The sequence below is a fragment of the Durio zibethinus genome, chromosome 28 (assembly GCF_047325235.1).
Source record: "Durio zibethinus cultivar Kanyao isolate XHJ-2024 chromosome 28, ASM4732523v1, whole genome shotgun sequence".
NCBI classification, from domain to species: Eukaryota; Viridiplantae; Streptophyta; class Magnoliopsida; order Malvales; family Malvaceae; genus Durio; species Durio zibethinus.
In genome coordinates this window covers 5,174,950-5,190,520 of record NC_143189.1, presented here as the reverse complement: position 1 = coordinate 5,190,520, position 15,571 = coordinate 5,174,950, and the positions used below count along the sequence as shown (strand labels likewise).

Genomic DNA, 15,571 nt, shown 5'->3' with positions numbered 1-15,571 from the left:
CCAGATGGATATGATGGTATCTCAATAGTTGTTTTCTCTTTTGCCTTGTGTGTTTTAAGAATTCTTTTTTCTATTGTCAACTCTAGTAACATCTGTTTTAATTTTACTAACTGTCTGTCTATGTTATGTTGCTTTCCTATTACTGTTTCCTTAATCTCTCCTTAAGCCTTTGCCACTTTGTCCAATTGACTAACATTTTCATTTTTCATGATTTTGGTATCGATTCTAGTGTTATCAGTGCGCAGGCTTAATTGATCTAATTTTTTATGATGCACTATCATTGAACTTTTTATTAATTACCAGAAGTAAGAAATGCATGATATGAATTCTATTATCAAAACCTTTTATTAATTACTAGAAGTAAAAAATGCATGATATGAATTCTATTATCAAAAATATCTTTTTACTTCAAAGGTTTGACGAAATTATACTTATAATCACCATTTTTTGTCCTTAGCTGGCATGAAAAACAATGAATTCAAATAAATGATGCATGATATGCAGGTTAAATTTTATTAGTGTTATTAAAGGAAAATTTGATTTTCATCCTATATTCAAGTTAGGTTACCTAAAGACATTTCTTATGCCTAAAAAGTTTGGTGAGAGCATATTTACAACCATCATTCTTTTTCACAGGCTTTTTTAGACATACAATTATTAAAAGTGAACAGAGACATCAATTCATAGAAAATTTAGGTCAAAAGAAGTTTACATTCATTCCTAGAAGTTTCAAGTTTACATTTCATGAACCATCATAGGGCTAAGAACAAAAAGTGCTAGTCCTGCTCTTACTACCCATTGTCTTACCTAAGAAATCCAAAAGTGATTGATTATAACTGCTGGTAAGGATAACCCTTTGTTTTAAGGCTTCTTCTTTTTATTCATTGTCTTAGCTAGTTTGACTACAAGCTACAGCACTACTTACTATCTCAGCATGGATAGATGAAGGATTGCTGTAAATAACTGGCTTCATTTTAGCATTAAAACCAAAATATCTGACTTTCACCAGTCATTGTACCCTATATTTTAGAGCTGTGTAGTCTTTCTAGAGAATGGCCCATAATACCAAGAAGGTATTCACATCAAGCATTAGGATCATACCATTTGGAAAAAAATGGTTTGCGGGGTTCAGTAGGGATAAGGGCAATGAGGTAGTTTTCTAGGAGCAGTAGGTATAGCTTCGTGTAAGACATGGGCATTGGGTCAATAATGGCTTTTTCTTTGGTATTGCTAGAGTTTTTCTGTTTTATGGTAGGTTTGCTTTGCTGGAAAAATAATAGTCTAGTTGGTCTTAGAATGAACTAGGAAACTTTGGGTTAGAAATTAAGTTGAGAAGGTAGTGACTGGATAGCATGTTGAACAAGTGATTATGAAATATGAGGTGGTGAAAATGAATTCAAGTGTAGAATTCTTTGAGGTTACATAAATTTTGGAGGATGAATCTTAGGTGCTTGGAAAAGATATTGAAAGTAGCTATGAGAAAAACTTAAGTGCGAGTTTGGAATCAAGATGGTTGGTGAAGGTTGTTTGAAACCAGGTGACTTTATCTTGGAAATCAAACTTTTAAGTTCAATCATTTGCGTGGCCAATTCATCCATTCCTTTTTTGAGCTAGCCTAAACTTTGGTCAATGTTTAAATCACCCAATGCTTTAGTATGCTCAGGCAAACTATTGGAACCAATAAAAGCTAGTTGATTTTTAATTTGATGAAATTGGAAGTGACAACGATCCTTGAGGAGTAAAAAACTCAACCCCACCATTACCTTTAACCATTTCTATCAATTGAGTCATTTGTTGTTTGGTCTCCCGAAGCTTAAGCCAAAATTCTTTTTGATTCAACTCCAAAGCACTAATCCTTACTTCAAATTAATCTTCCATTTTTGTCATTCTAATTTCCACCAAGGCAAATATTTTATTTCAGGACTTAAACCAAAAATTTTATATTATTACCTTTATTGAATGAATGCCACAAAAATAATTTTTAACTTATATGGCACACATAGCATGTTCATAAATGTGACAATGATGCCTAATGAATGTCATGAAATGTATATATGCCTAAGATAATGAATTTTTATACGTACAAAACCCTAAATGATAAGATTCCCTCAACCATGAATGTATATGTAAGGAATGCAATGTTAGGGATAGTGTAATATGAGATGCAATGCGTGTTTTATAAAACACTACCATTCATAAATCCATATGTAAGAAATGTTATATGAGTCATGAAATATATACCTATAATTAATGCAATATACTTGTATGGAATGCATGAACTTATCAAGTGCATGTTATATTTCTACATGGAATGCAATGCTTGTGTTATGTCAACCTAATGAAATTGACCCTAACTTAAAATATGTAATGAAATGGAGTGTGCGCACTACCTATTAAGATGCATATGGTAGGCATGTATCATTTATCAACATGTGCTTAACATGAGATGCGTGTATTATCCATTGACGTGAATAAGATGTAATGCACGTATTATCTTATTATAAAGCGAATGGGATGAGGTACATCAAAGATCAAATGAAAATATGAAAGATGAAACAATATTTGAAAAAGAAAGAAAAAAAATTTTTTGAGAAGGAAAAACACTTTTTTTTTATCACATAGAATAAGCAGGACTTCAAAATTAATTTTTACTTGGCCAATAAACAAAGAATTTAAGAGAAACCTTTAATTTTTGAAAATTTTGTTTTTTTACTTGTTGGATAATGCTAAAAAAAAATCATTTTATTCTAAAATATTTTATGAAAATGTGAATTTTGGATAATTACCAAATGAATGAACTACATGTTAAGAGAAAATTTATTTTTTTTCAGGAAAATGCTTTTCTTTTATTATCCATTTCTTTTTTTTTTTCAAATTGTAATATATTTTTAGGTTATTTCTATAAAAAGGTCAGTATGGCCCTACCTTAAGTAAGCTTTCTATAGCTAACAATATGCTGGGCTAAGATTTATACGTCTAAAGGTTCTCAAACTCTTTTTTACATCATTATCCATCATAGACTAGTAAGGCTCCCCAATCCTCATCCATTATAGACTACTAATGAAAAGGTTCAATCTAAATGAAAGTATTTCGCTAGCAAATATGAAAGTTATCACCTCACGAGAGCATAGTTACTTCACTTTCTCCTAAAAAGCACAGAGCTTGGGTTTAAAGCTCATGTTTGTAATTGCATATGCTAAAGTGTGCAAACTGACATATTAATCAATATATCATAAATAAATCATAAGCACAAAATCAAAACAAAATAATAACTAACATACAATTTGTTTTATTTATTAACTTGTATATATATATTTTTTGAAAAATTGAAATAAAAGGGATTAAATTAAATATCAAATAAAATCAATTATATATCATAATTATTAATAGCACATAATTAAAGTTTTTGGTCTGACTCTTAAAATTTCTTAGCAGAGTCACCAAGCTGTCATAATAGTTTTGAGACTACCAGAAGTAAAGAATTTTAAAATCTAAAAAAATTGAAGGAATTAATCTTTTTTAAGGTGTGATTGACCACCAAAAAGTTTATTTTTTTAATAAAACTATAAAAGCAGCTCTAAAGTTTATTAAAAAGATAACTTTCGATCTACAAAAATCATGTTGAGTTTAGGAACGCCCACAGCGCCCATAAATTGGTATCAATTAATCATACGCTATTTTTGTGTTGCATGAATTCATTTTGATTTTAAATTTAATACTAATTCTTTTCATTTAAAAAATATCTTTTTGCTAAAATTCTTTATTTAGAAATATTAAGGAAATCTTTAAGTTAAAGTATTATCTTAAAATTCTCCAACATCAAGGCAAAATTTAAAATAATTCTTTTTGCTTAAGATTTAATAGAACAATCTTTAAAATGAAAATAACACTTTTTGTAAGAAAATGATTGTTTGTGACTCTCCAACATCTAAGGCAAAGTATTAAGAATTATTTCCTTCAAAATGTTATTTTTGTTTGCTTTTATAATATCACAATTTTAAAATATATATATTTTTTTTGTTTTGTAAAATATTTTATATGAGAAAGTAAATGATGGTATTATCAGGTAACAAACAAAAAATTAAAGACAGAGGAATGCAAAATGAGTGTTAACAATAATATGATGACATATGCATGCTGATAGATGTTATGCAAGGCGATGAAATGCAATTTAAATTTAGGTTTTTAAATGTAATGAGACCACCCTGACTCTTCAACATATATGAAGAGTTTAGATGCGACTATTTATATTTAAGATCTCATTATACATTTTTTTATTTTAATCTCATTATTAAAGTGAATTAAGGACTTGCATAAAAGCTTAATGAAATAAAGTTTCTTAAATACCTCTTCATCTAGGTGGTATTCAAGAACAATTATTTTAAGTGAGATTTTTACACGTATCCTTAGGATTTTAGAATGGTCTTGGTTAAAGTTTAGGTCGAAGTTTTAAAGTTTGAATGGTTTTTCGAGAATGATTTGGGTTGTGTGCCAAATTTAGGGTTTAGGTTAAATTTAGGGTCTTAGTAGATTTTTAGGGTTTTAAGGTTTTAAAGTTTCGGGATTTTAAGGTCTAGGTTTTTTTGGGGTTTCGATATTCTAATGTTTGGATGATTTTTGGGTTTTGAATTTTAAGGTTTGGGATTTTGGATTTTAGGGTCTTAAAGGTCTATGGTTTTGGGGTTTAAGGTTTTGATTTTAAGATCAGGGTTTTGATGTTTTAGGGTTTTGGAATTTAAGGTTTAGGGTTTCAAATTTTACTATTTGAAGGATTTAGAGTTTTGGATTTTAGAATTCTAAGGGTTTAAAAGTTTTTAGAGTTTTAGATTTCAAGGTTTTAAGGGTTTGGAAGTTTGAGGTTTCAAGTGTTTGGGGTTTTGATTTTGGAGTTTGAAGGGTTTAGGGTTTTGGTTTTAGGGTTTAAAGAAACTACAAACATTTTTAAAAATCCTCAATATCTAGGCAAGTTTTGGAAGCAATCCGTTTTTTATAATTTTCAAAAATTAATTTTCTATGTATTTTTTTATTATTAATTATTAATTTATTAACTTTTAATTTTATTATTATTATTTAATAATTACCCAACATCTAGATAAAATTATTATTATTTAAAACATGATTATATTCCCTCCAACATCTAGGCATGAATAATTTTTATTACTATTATTAATCATTTTTTTATTATTTTTTAAAATTTTTAGCATTTTTATTATTATACTATTTTATTTATTTATTTATTTTATTATTATTTAAAGAAGAAAAATAAAAATTTTGAAATCATTTTTCATTCTTATTATTGTTATTATTATTTAGTTATTGTTATTTTATAATTTTATAAGGTTTATTTTAAGTTGTTTTTTTAATGAAATTTAAAAGATCAAGATTTATATTTTAATTATCATTACTTACTATTATTTACTAATATTTTAATATTAAAAAATACTAAACATTTATTCTAACAAAAAACAAACATGTTTAATTAATAATAATAATTAAAAATAATATATAAAAAAAAAATAAAAAATGAAAAAAAAATTTTTTTACCTAAATTGAATCGATCAATGGTTTAGTTAATATTGGTTTAATTGGACTGACAAAAGGGCAGTTTGACAAGCAGTTCAGTTGAATCGACTGAAAGGGTTGCAGCAGGTTTACTGGTTAGGTTGTGCGGATCTCGGGTAGGGTCATAGGTATGCGCGGATCCTCATTGGCTTAAAACCTTATCATTTCAGCCCTTTTATCAAACGATGTCATTTTGAGTTTTAGCCTTCTATAAAAATCAAAATTTTTTTCTTTCATTTTTATTTTTTCTCTTTTTACCTCTTTCCCTATCTTAAAGCTTCTCTTTCTAGGTTGATTGGCCAATGGCCATCAATTACGTCAACTGTTGTCGCCAATTGTTGGTTACTGGTCGTCAATTGTTGAAAAATCCCAAAATGCTCCAAACAAACCCCTTTTAATCTTTTGAACTCAAATCTGCCCTTACTTTTACAGAAAATAACCCCGATCAATGTAGATCAGTGTTTAAAGTTTCGGTGTTCTTTTTTTTTTAATAAACTAAAATTGATTTTTTTTTATTTGCAGGTAGTTTGGCACTGGTGGTTCCTTCTTATGAAAAGGACTGTGATGTTTAGTTTCTTTTCTTTTGTTTTTGTTTCTGGTAGGTTTTTTTTTTTGTTTCATGGGTGTTTGTGGGACTATGAGTGTCGTTTCCAAGTTTTAAGGCTAGGTGGAGGAAGGTGTTGAGGGATTGGGGCGTGCGAAGAACAAGGTCATTTCAGCATGGGAGACTTGGAGTTTTTGGGCATGGGAAACTTAAGGATTTTAGGCGTTTGAGAGCTTTAAAAGAGAAAAAAGCTGGGTGCTTTATGAGGCTGGGTGTTTGGGATGGTGGGTGGAGTACGTGCCTGGCAAGGTATGGGTGCCATGATAGGGTAAAACCAATGGCTCTGGATAGTTTAGGGTGTTGGCAAGGTATGGGAGTGGGTACATACGGCATGGCAGGAATGGGTGGTGCTAGTGGTACCGTGCATGACACTGCATCAGGCATTAGCCTTTTGCCTTTTTTTTTTGTTTTCTATTTTTTTGTTTAATTAATTAATTATTTATTTATTATAATCTAATTAAGACTTTATTTTAATGCTAAATTATAAAATCAAAATAAAAAGAAAAAAAAATAAAATAAAGAACAAAACAAAATAGCGAACTCAAGTTTAGTTTTAGAATCAAGGCTTAACTTAAAACCCAAATAAATTTGATGTCTACATACCCTGAAATAATTTTCTATCATCAAGATTACCTGCCATGTCAGCATCACTAAACCCTTCTAAAGTTGGTTGTGAAACTTCATAATTCAACTATATTTTTGAGGTGTCCCTCAAATATATGAAAATCCATTTCACTACTTCCCAATGACTTTCCCTAGATTAAGAAAAAATCTGCTCACTACACCAATTGCATGAGTAATGTAAGGCTATGTGCAAATCATAAGATACATAAAAAAATTGACTGCAGAAGAATAAGAAATACTTGACATAGCTATTTGCTCTTCCTTAGTCACTAGACAAGATTTCTTATTCATATGAAAATGGTTAACAAGTGAACTGCTAACCTATTTAGCATGTTGCATGTTGCATGTCGCATGTCGCATGTTACATATTAAATCTACTAAGCACCTATTCAACATATTTTTCTTATGATAACCATAGCTTTTCAACTCTTCTATCTTTGTTAATATTCATACCGATAATCTACTTTGCTAGACCTAAATCTTTCATGTCAAAGGACTTAGACAATGATTGTTCTTTTAACCTGCGAATCATACCAACATCTTGTCCTACAATTAACATATCATTAACATATAATAAGAGAATAATAAAGTTACCATCAGAAAATTTTTTGATATACACACAAAGATCCATTACCATTCTTTTATAGCTGTGGTCACCATAAAAGAATTAACTTTTTGTACTACTGTCGTAAAGTTTGTTTCAAGCTATACAAGCTTTTATTCAATTTACAAACTAAATGCTCTTTCCCTTTCACTTCAAATCCCTTAAGTTAATCCATATAAAAGTCTTCTATAAATTACCATACAAGAATGCAGTCTTAATATCAAGGTGCTTAAGCTCAAGATTCAAACTAGTTACTAATCTCAGTACCATTCGATTGAAACTCATCTTCACAATTGGAATGAAAATCTCATCAAAATCGATGTTAAATTTCTAAGAAAAATCGTTCATCGTCAATTGAGCTTTGTACCTCACTAGTTTGTCACCATTTGTTTTCAATTTGAACACCTATTTATTTTTTAACGGCCTCCTTCCTTTCGAAAGTTTAATAAGATCATATGTGCTATTTTTTCATAATGGCTTCATCTTTTGTTTCATTGCTTGTAACTAGTACTCTCTATCCAAAATAGCATGTACATCTTGGAAGCTATCTGGCTCTCTCTCACTGATAACTAAAATAAAATATGAACTTAGATACCTGATTGATGGCTTATGCTCTCTTGTAGATCTCTTAGGTAAAAACTCTTCACTACTTGATTTTGAAGGTAGCTACCTGTACTCAATACTCTCTGGTATAGAGGACTACTCATTCTGTTTAACACTCTCAGGTAAAGAAGATTGCTACCTTTGCTCAAAATTAATTGTATTCGGCTAATCATTACTTGATTTCAAAGGTAGCTACCCTTACTCAATACTCTCTGGTAGAGAGGACTGCTTACTCTGTTTAACATTCTAAGGTAAAAAAGATTGCTATCTTTGCTTAAAACTAATTGTATCTGGCTCATCACTAACTATGGCTAACTCATTTGTATCTCCAAGTTTTGTCTCTTGCTCATTTTTACCATTTATGGCTCTTTTTTATGGAATCCTTGTCGATATTGAAACATCACACTTAATAATAACCTGTGTAGTCTTCTTATTTTTCTTAATGTCTATTATAGTTTTTTTTTCATGAAAGATCACATCTCTACTGTTGACTTTTTTCTCTCCACTGGATCTCATACCCTGTAGCCAAATTCTTCATCGCCATATCCTACAAAAACATATGTGTTGCTTTACTGTTAAGCTTTGACCTTTACTCTTTTGGTACATGCATGAATGTTTTACACCCAAAAACTTTCAAGTGAGAATATGAAGCATCTTTCTATGTCCACACTCTTTCTGAAATGTCAAAACCTAAAGGAACTCTTTTGCAAATAACAAGTTACATTGACTATAACACCCTAAAATGGCTTTGGTAATTTTCTCATCTTCAACATACATCTAACTTTTTTCATAATAGTGTGGTTCATCCTTTTAGCTACACCATTATGTTATGGTGTTTTGGGTTCTATCATCTCATGCCTGATCTCATACTTTGAATAATATTTTCAAAGTTTTTAAATGTATATTCTCCATCATTATCAGTCCAAATACACTTCAATGGCAACCCTGTCATCATTTTCACCATGGCATAAAATTTTTAAAAATACTGTAATACCTAACTTTTATTTTTCAACATATACACCCACATTTTATGTGAAGCATCATCAATAAAAAGAATAAATATCTACACCAATCAATGACTCAACCTCAATGAGATCACATACATAGAAATAAATCAATTTCAATATGTTTTCTTTTCTTTAAGAACTCTTACGAAAAGAAACCTTACAATGCTTGTCAAATAAATAATGATTACATGACTCAAGAGACATACCTTTGGTCAAGGTAATGAAGGATTACCTTGCCAAAACTTGTAACCACTTCTTGATCATGTATGCTAGCCTCTTGTGCTATAAGTTTGTAAAGCATCATCTTCAACAACTTTTATCTGGTGGCGATTCAATTGCATCTATGTCTTGTATATTGTGCAACATAATTTTCCCTTTACAACTATCATAGATCTTTTGAAAAACTTCCACTACCAATTCTTTTATCGACTCTTATATATTTTTTTATCAAAGACATTAATAGCAAGCAAATTCATTCTCATATTTGAAATGTATTTGATATCCCTCAAAGTCAACATGCAGTCTGTACTAATTTGTACAACAATATCACCATTCCCAACAATCTATGACACACTCTTATTTTTCATCTTGGTGTAACCAAAGTCTTATGCTTTATAAGTTATAAAAAACTCCCTCTTAGGAACACAATGATATACCGCTCATGTGTTAAATATCCACTCAATGCCAGAATCACTAACATGATTATAATCACTATGTATACAAATCAAAATAACTAAATCACTATATGAATTCACTGTTGCAACATTCCCATCATCTGCACTTTTATTTTTCTCATCTTTTCGCTCTTGCTTAAGATTTTATATTATCACTTTATATTACCTGTTTTACCACAATGAAAATACTTCACTTTATATCTGAACTTGGATCTATGTTTGGACTTACTACAACCTTTTAAGTTTTGACCTCTATCGATGTTTTTACCCTTATTCTTTGTGACTAAAGCTTGATTCCCAAGGTCTAAATCTTTTCTCCTTGCTTTTTCATTAAGCATATTATCCTTTATCATATTTAATGTCGCCTTATAATCAGAAGTTGAATTAGTCACAACTAGAGTATTTCAGTTGTCTACCAATGAACCTTAAAGAAATAATGCCTTCATTTTATCATCTTTCTTAAGCTTTATAGTAGTCATCCAATTAAATATATCTTGACAATCACTTAAGTACTCTGTAATCGATCGTCCATCCTTATACTATAAAGTTGAAATTTTTTAATAAACATAACTTTATTCATGCCTGTTTTTCTCTTATACAATGCTGCCAATTTTTTTCAAATAGTATGAGCATCTATCTCCTGCATTATATGATAGAACACATTAATATTAACTTTTTTTTATTGTAGCCAGTGTCTTTCTGTCTAACTTTTTTTAACTTTCATATTCCGTATATGCTGGTTTAATCAATTCACTTAATATCGTCTCGTATAAATCTTTACAGTATAAATGATTTTCCATCATGGGCTTCCAAATTATATAATTTGATGCTATCAATTTTATCATAGAACTTGTATCACCTTTCACGATCTCAAACAAAATTTACTTCTATCTTGGGTTATTTTTGTGTTAATGTCTCAAAATAACCCTTACTCTATTATCACTTGTTGGGCTGAAGCAACAAATGTAATAATGCAAAAATAATATATCATAATAAACCCATAACAATAGACAACAATCAACAATCAACCATGGTGAAAAAATAAAACACATCAAAATTTACGTGAAAAACCCACCAATGTAAAGAGGAAAAACTATGAACCACTAAAAAAATCTTTACTATCAAATAATAGATATACAAAGTTCTCCAATAGCTAAAATTAGAGTTAATCAACAACTAGAGAAACAATTAGAAAAATCTTACCAAATAGGTGACTCAACAAATACACTCCAAATTTGTTTATAGGGAACTTCAGCCCCGATCTTCACTATTCATAATGTAAAACTCTAAATCATAAGCTTGCTGATAAAATTTCAACTCAATCGAACCACGGATCAACTTTTGTTCAACTTTTCCTTCACTTTTTTTATTTTTTTGGGTTTTTTTTTATTCTGTGCCCTTTCTCTCCATTTTTTTTTCATATAAAAAACTGTCCCATTTAAGATGCTAGGCTTTATTTCATGGTCAAAGGTAATAAAGTTTTTTACCTTTTAATTAGCCTAAACCAATGGGGTTGGACACCATATTCCTAATAGGTTTTGTGACAAATACCATTTCATTTTTAACCAACCAAATAGTCAACAATGTTGCTGATATTGAAACTAACCACCACTTCTTGCAATGTCCAATGAACAGTGTGTCAAAACATCCTAGTAGGAAAGTCATTAATGTTCGTGGTTGGCACCCACTCACACTCCACCATTTTGTAAACTTATAACAAAAACTTTCTAGCGGTACACATGAAAATAAAACATGATCCATACACTCATCCTTTATACACTGACACTATTAACATAAACTTTGGGAGTAAACAATCCGAATACCATGTTTCACCAAAAAAGACTTAGTATGAATTCTATCCAATAAGAAAGCATTGAACCTTTGTAGGTATTTTAATTGTCCAAAGCTTACTAAATTCAAATAGAGCATAAGAAAGCATTCATCAATAATGATATTTTTTTAATTGGTAATTTACTCAAAGCTTCTTAATCCCACATTATGATGTCTCATTTCTTTTGTACTAAGTCAATAGAAATGGTGTTTTTTTCATTTATGAAGTTTTGTAAAATTTGTCAAAAAGTGTTGCACCTTTTGACAATTGATGGTTAAGAGATGTGGCTCATTTCATCAGTTATAATATTATTGATTGTATATGTGTACAAGTATTAAATATTTATGCATTGACAAGAATTATAAAGAAACATACATGGAGAGTTTTATGATGGACAACCAATCTACTAGATGTATGGTTGCTCCCCTAGCTAAGAAACTAGAGTACCGTTAAAAGTGACCTTTTTCTTTTTGCCCAACATATAGGATTTTTGATGTACTAAGAACAAACATTCACTTAGTTCCTTCTATGGTGTTGACTATCACTTAGCTTTGTTTGTAAACAAGTTTCCATTTTTCAAGAATAACTTCATATGTTTCCCTTTCTTTCTGCCAAACCAAGCAATAATATACTGACCATTGAAAACTCATTCTTTTTTGGTCGATAAAAGAATAAGCTAATAATTAAAATAAGGTATGGTACAAAATAGTTCCAACAGCATCAGCCATTATTAATGGCTGTAAAAAGTTGGGAGGTTTAAAATGCATTATAAAATATAGATTGCTCATGTCAGCATTAAAGCTAGTATTATAAAAGTCCCCTTTGTTGGGGTCATAGCCACCATTTTTCCTTACCAAGGCATCAATGCATTGATTGGCTTTATGAAAGATATGCAAAATCTTTTTATGTTGCAACTGGTTCAACATAATCCTATAATCATGAATGAGCGATTCAAGCATAAGGTTAATAAAATGAGCATATAGAGTAGTAATGAGGCTAATAACTGCAGTGGCATGAAGCTAAATTTGCAAGCATTCAATTCACTTGATGATGGTAATAGTAAGACCATCTTTAAGTGCCCAAAGCTTAGCTTCCACGCTAGTAGCTTTTTCAATGAATCTATGGAAGCTAGCTACCTAGTTGCCCATATGATCTTTGATAATGCCTTTTGCACCAGTTCAGCTTAGGTTTCCAATGGCTAAGCCATCCGTGTTAAGTTTGTACCAAGTATTAAAGGTGCTCCATTTGATCAAAATGAATGAAGAGAAAAGAATGATAGGTTGGTGATCAAAGATGGCATAAAACTCTATGGCTTTACTTAAGGCTCATTGAACAATGGATAAGCTTAGGTTGGTGTCCCTAAATACAGTGACATTCCTTGCTAACCAAATTTCCTAAATGAGGTGAATGAAAATAAGTTTTCATAAGATATTATGACCATAATAAAATAGTTTAGAAGTCATTTAGAGTTCGAGCAAGATAGTGAAAAAAATGTAAAAAATGATCAAGAGAGGGTAGGGATATTTAAATGTTACCATAGGGGTTTAACATTTTGGTAAAACCTAAAGATGTGGTCTAGGCTCTCTTTTTTGACTTGACAAGAAAGGCAAAAAACCTTCAAGGTGAATCCACATCAAGCAAGAAGTGTCTTACCAGGTAGAATTTGGTGAATACATTGCCAAAGAAAAAAAAGTTAAGTTTCAGGGAGATGTTATGTTTTCAGACCCACTTTCAGCCTTGGTTGATACGAAGAGAGGATGAACTAAGGGCAAGATTGTAGGTAAAAAAAGTAGTGAAGAGGTTATCCTTTTTATAATTCTTGCAGATAGTATCTCATCTAAAAAGGTGTCAAGGTAGTGGGATAGCAATGATGTTGTTAAGAAAGTTGAAGAGGAGATAAAAGGATATAGGGAAAACTCTTATGGGTTGGAATAAAAGTTGAAAGTCTTTAACATTAAAGTTGACTTCATTTGAGTTAAGAAGGCCAATAAGGTAGGAGCATAACGAGTCTAAAATAGTCCAGTTATTATGCCAAAAGCTTATATTAGCTCTATCCTTGATGATCCATCTTAAACCATTTTTAAGCACCTTTTGGGAAACTTTCAATGATTACCAAATGATAGAGAAAGTGGAGTTTCTTTTGGTAGTGCCGTTGGGGTTAAGGTATTTAGCAAATAAAGTTTTAGCCCAAAGCTCATTAGGTTAATGTAATAATCTCCAACTAAGTTTAGTAAGGAGGGCCATGTTTTGGGGCTTAGAACGTTTAATACCAAGGCTTCTATCCTTTTTTATTTAGAGATGATGTGCTAGTTTATGCACTGAAGTTTCTTTCTATTCTTAGTGTGATGTAATAGTCTCTAGCTAAGTTTAGTAAGGAGGGCTAAGTTTTGAGGCATATAATGTTTAATACCAAGGCCTATATCTTTTTTTGATTTGGTGATAATGTGCTAGTTTATGTAATGAAGTTTTCTTCCATTCTTAGTGTCTCCCATACAGGAAGTTTCAATTAAGCCTATCAAGTTTGGTGTAGGTATTGGAAAGAAAAGATATGTATTGCATATAGTAAGCAATGATGGCTATAATGGTTGATTGGATGAAGGTGAGATAACTTGTATGAGAAAAGAGGTTTACCTTTTAGCCTACTAGTTTGGCACGAACTTTATTAATGATGAAGTTGTAATCTTGCTTTCTCACTCGATGGTGGTAAATGGGGAAACTGGGATATCTCTCAAGATCATTGATTGGGTTTATGCCGAGTAAGGAGGAGATTCGAGATTTTGCTCCTAAGAAGTGTTGGAAGAAAAGAAAACTTTAGACTTTTGAAGGTTGATACTTAGGCTAGATTTTGCATAAAAGTCAGCAAGTATTCTTTGGATGGTTATGATTGATTTCTTATTGATTCCTGTGAAGAGCAAAATATTGTTAAAAAAAATGAGAGAACTTGGGGTCAATTTTAGAAGAGCTAATAGGGAACCAATTTTTATTCTTGCATGCCTTATAAATGTTATGGGATAAGAGCTCCATACATAGTATGAAAAGATAAGGGAGGAAGGGGTTTCCTTACCATATACCCCTAGTGGGATGGAAGCTGTCAAGTTTTCCTTTATTGATAAGAATTTCCTTGGATAGAGAGGAAATACAGCTTATGATAAGGGATATCAAGGATTCAAGAAAGTTATAAAACTTCAGAACCTTTCTGATAAAGCCTTATTTAAGTCGATTGAAGGCCTTTTAGAAATTAAGCTTAATGGCCATCTATCATCTTCTACCTTTGGTTTTTTGCATTGTGTGGATAAGTTCTTTAGCAATGATCACATGTCAATGGACTGCCTACTCAGGATAAAGCTAGCTTGCACATGGGAGATGAGTCAATCCAAGAATGGTTTAAGATAGAGAACAATAATCTTGGTGACAAGTTTGGAGAGATGTCAATCTTAATCATACCTAATAGAGAACTTGATTTTTACCTGAATAAGGATGGGGATTGGTATTATATTGTGAGTATGGGGATGTAGATGGATATGATTTTAAACTTTTATTCGATATGAGGATGGGGACGGGTAATATAGCACATGTCCCATACCTGTACACTAGATGTATATTTATATATATTTAGTAAATAAATTTTTATTAAATAATATAAATTATTACTTTAGAATAACTCAAATTAATATAGTTTTACTGAAAAAAATATATTAATATATATATAAAATTACTTAAATATATAAGATAAAAATTAAAATTAGTTAAAACAATAAATTTTGGTTTTTATTTTTTTAAAAGCTGTGGTTATGGGGATTACATATACCAATTAAATACTTGCTTAAATGGAGATAGGGATAAATTTAAAATACCTGTTAGGTATGGATACGGAGGTAAGTATAACATAAAAATTCGAGGATGGGAATTGGGAATGATTTACCCTTCTCATACTCTATCCATTAACATTCTTATAAGAGAGTTAGGGACTTGTATTTTGGAATCAAGGTTTTAAGCACAGCATTAAGAGCATCAGACATTTTTAAATTGAGAAAAATGCTTTGGATAGTTTGATAGGCTTCG

At 30.6% G+C, this 15,571-nt stretch overlaps 1 pseudogene; it reads right to left on the bottom strand.

The window, feature by feature from the left end:
- LOC111280574 (IQ domain-containing protein IQM1-like) overlaps positions 1-15,571 on the bottom strand; it is an 81,456-nt pseudogene that overhangs the window by 37,418 nt on the left and 28,467 nt on the right.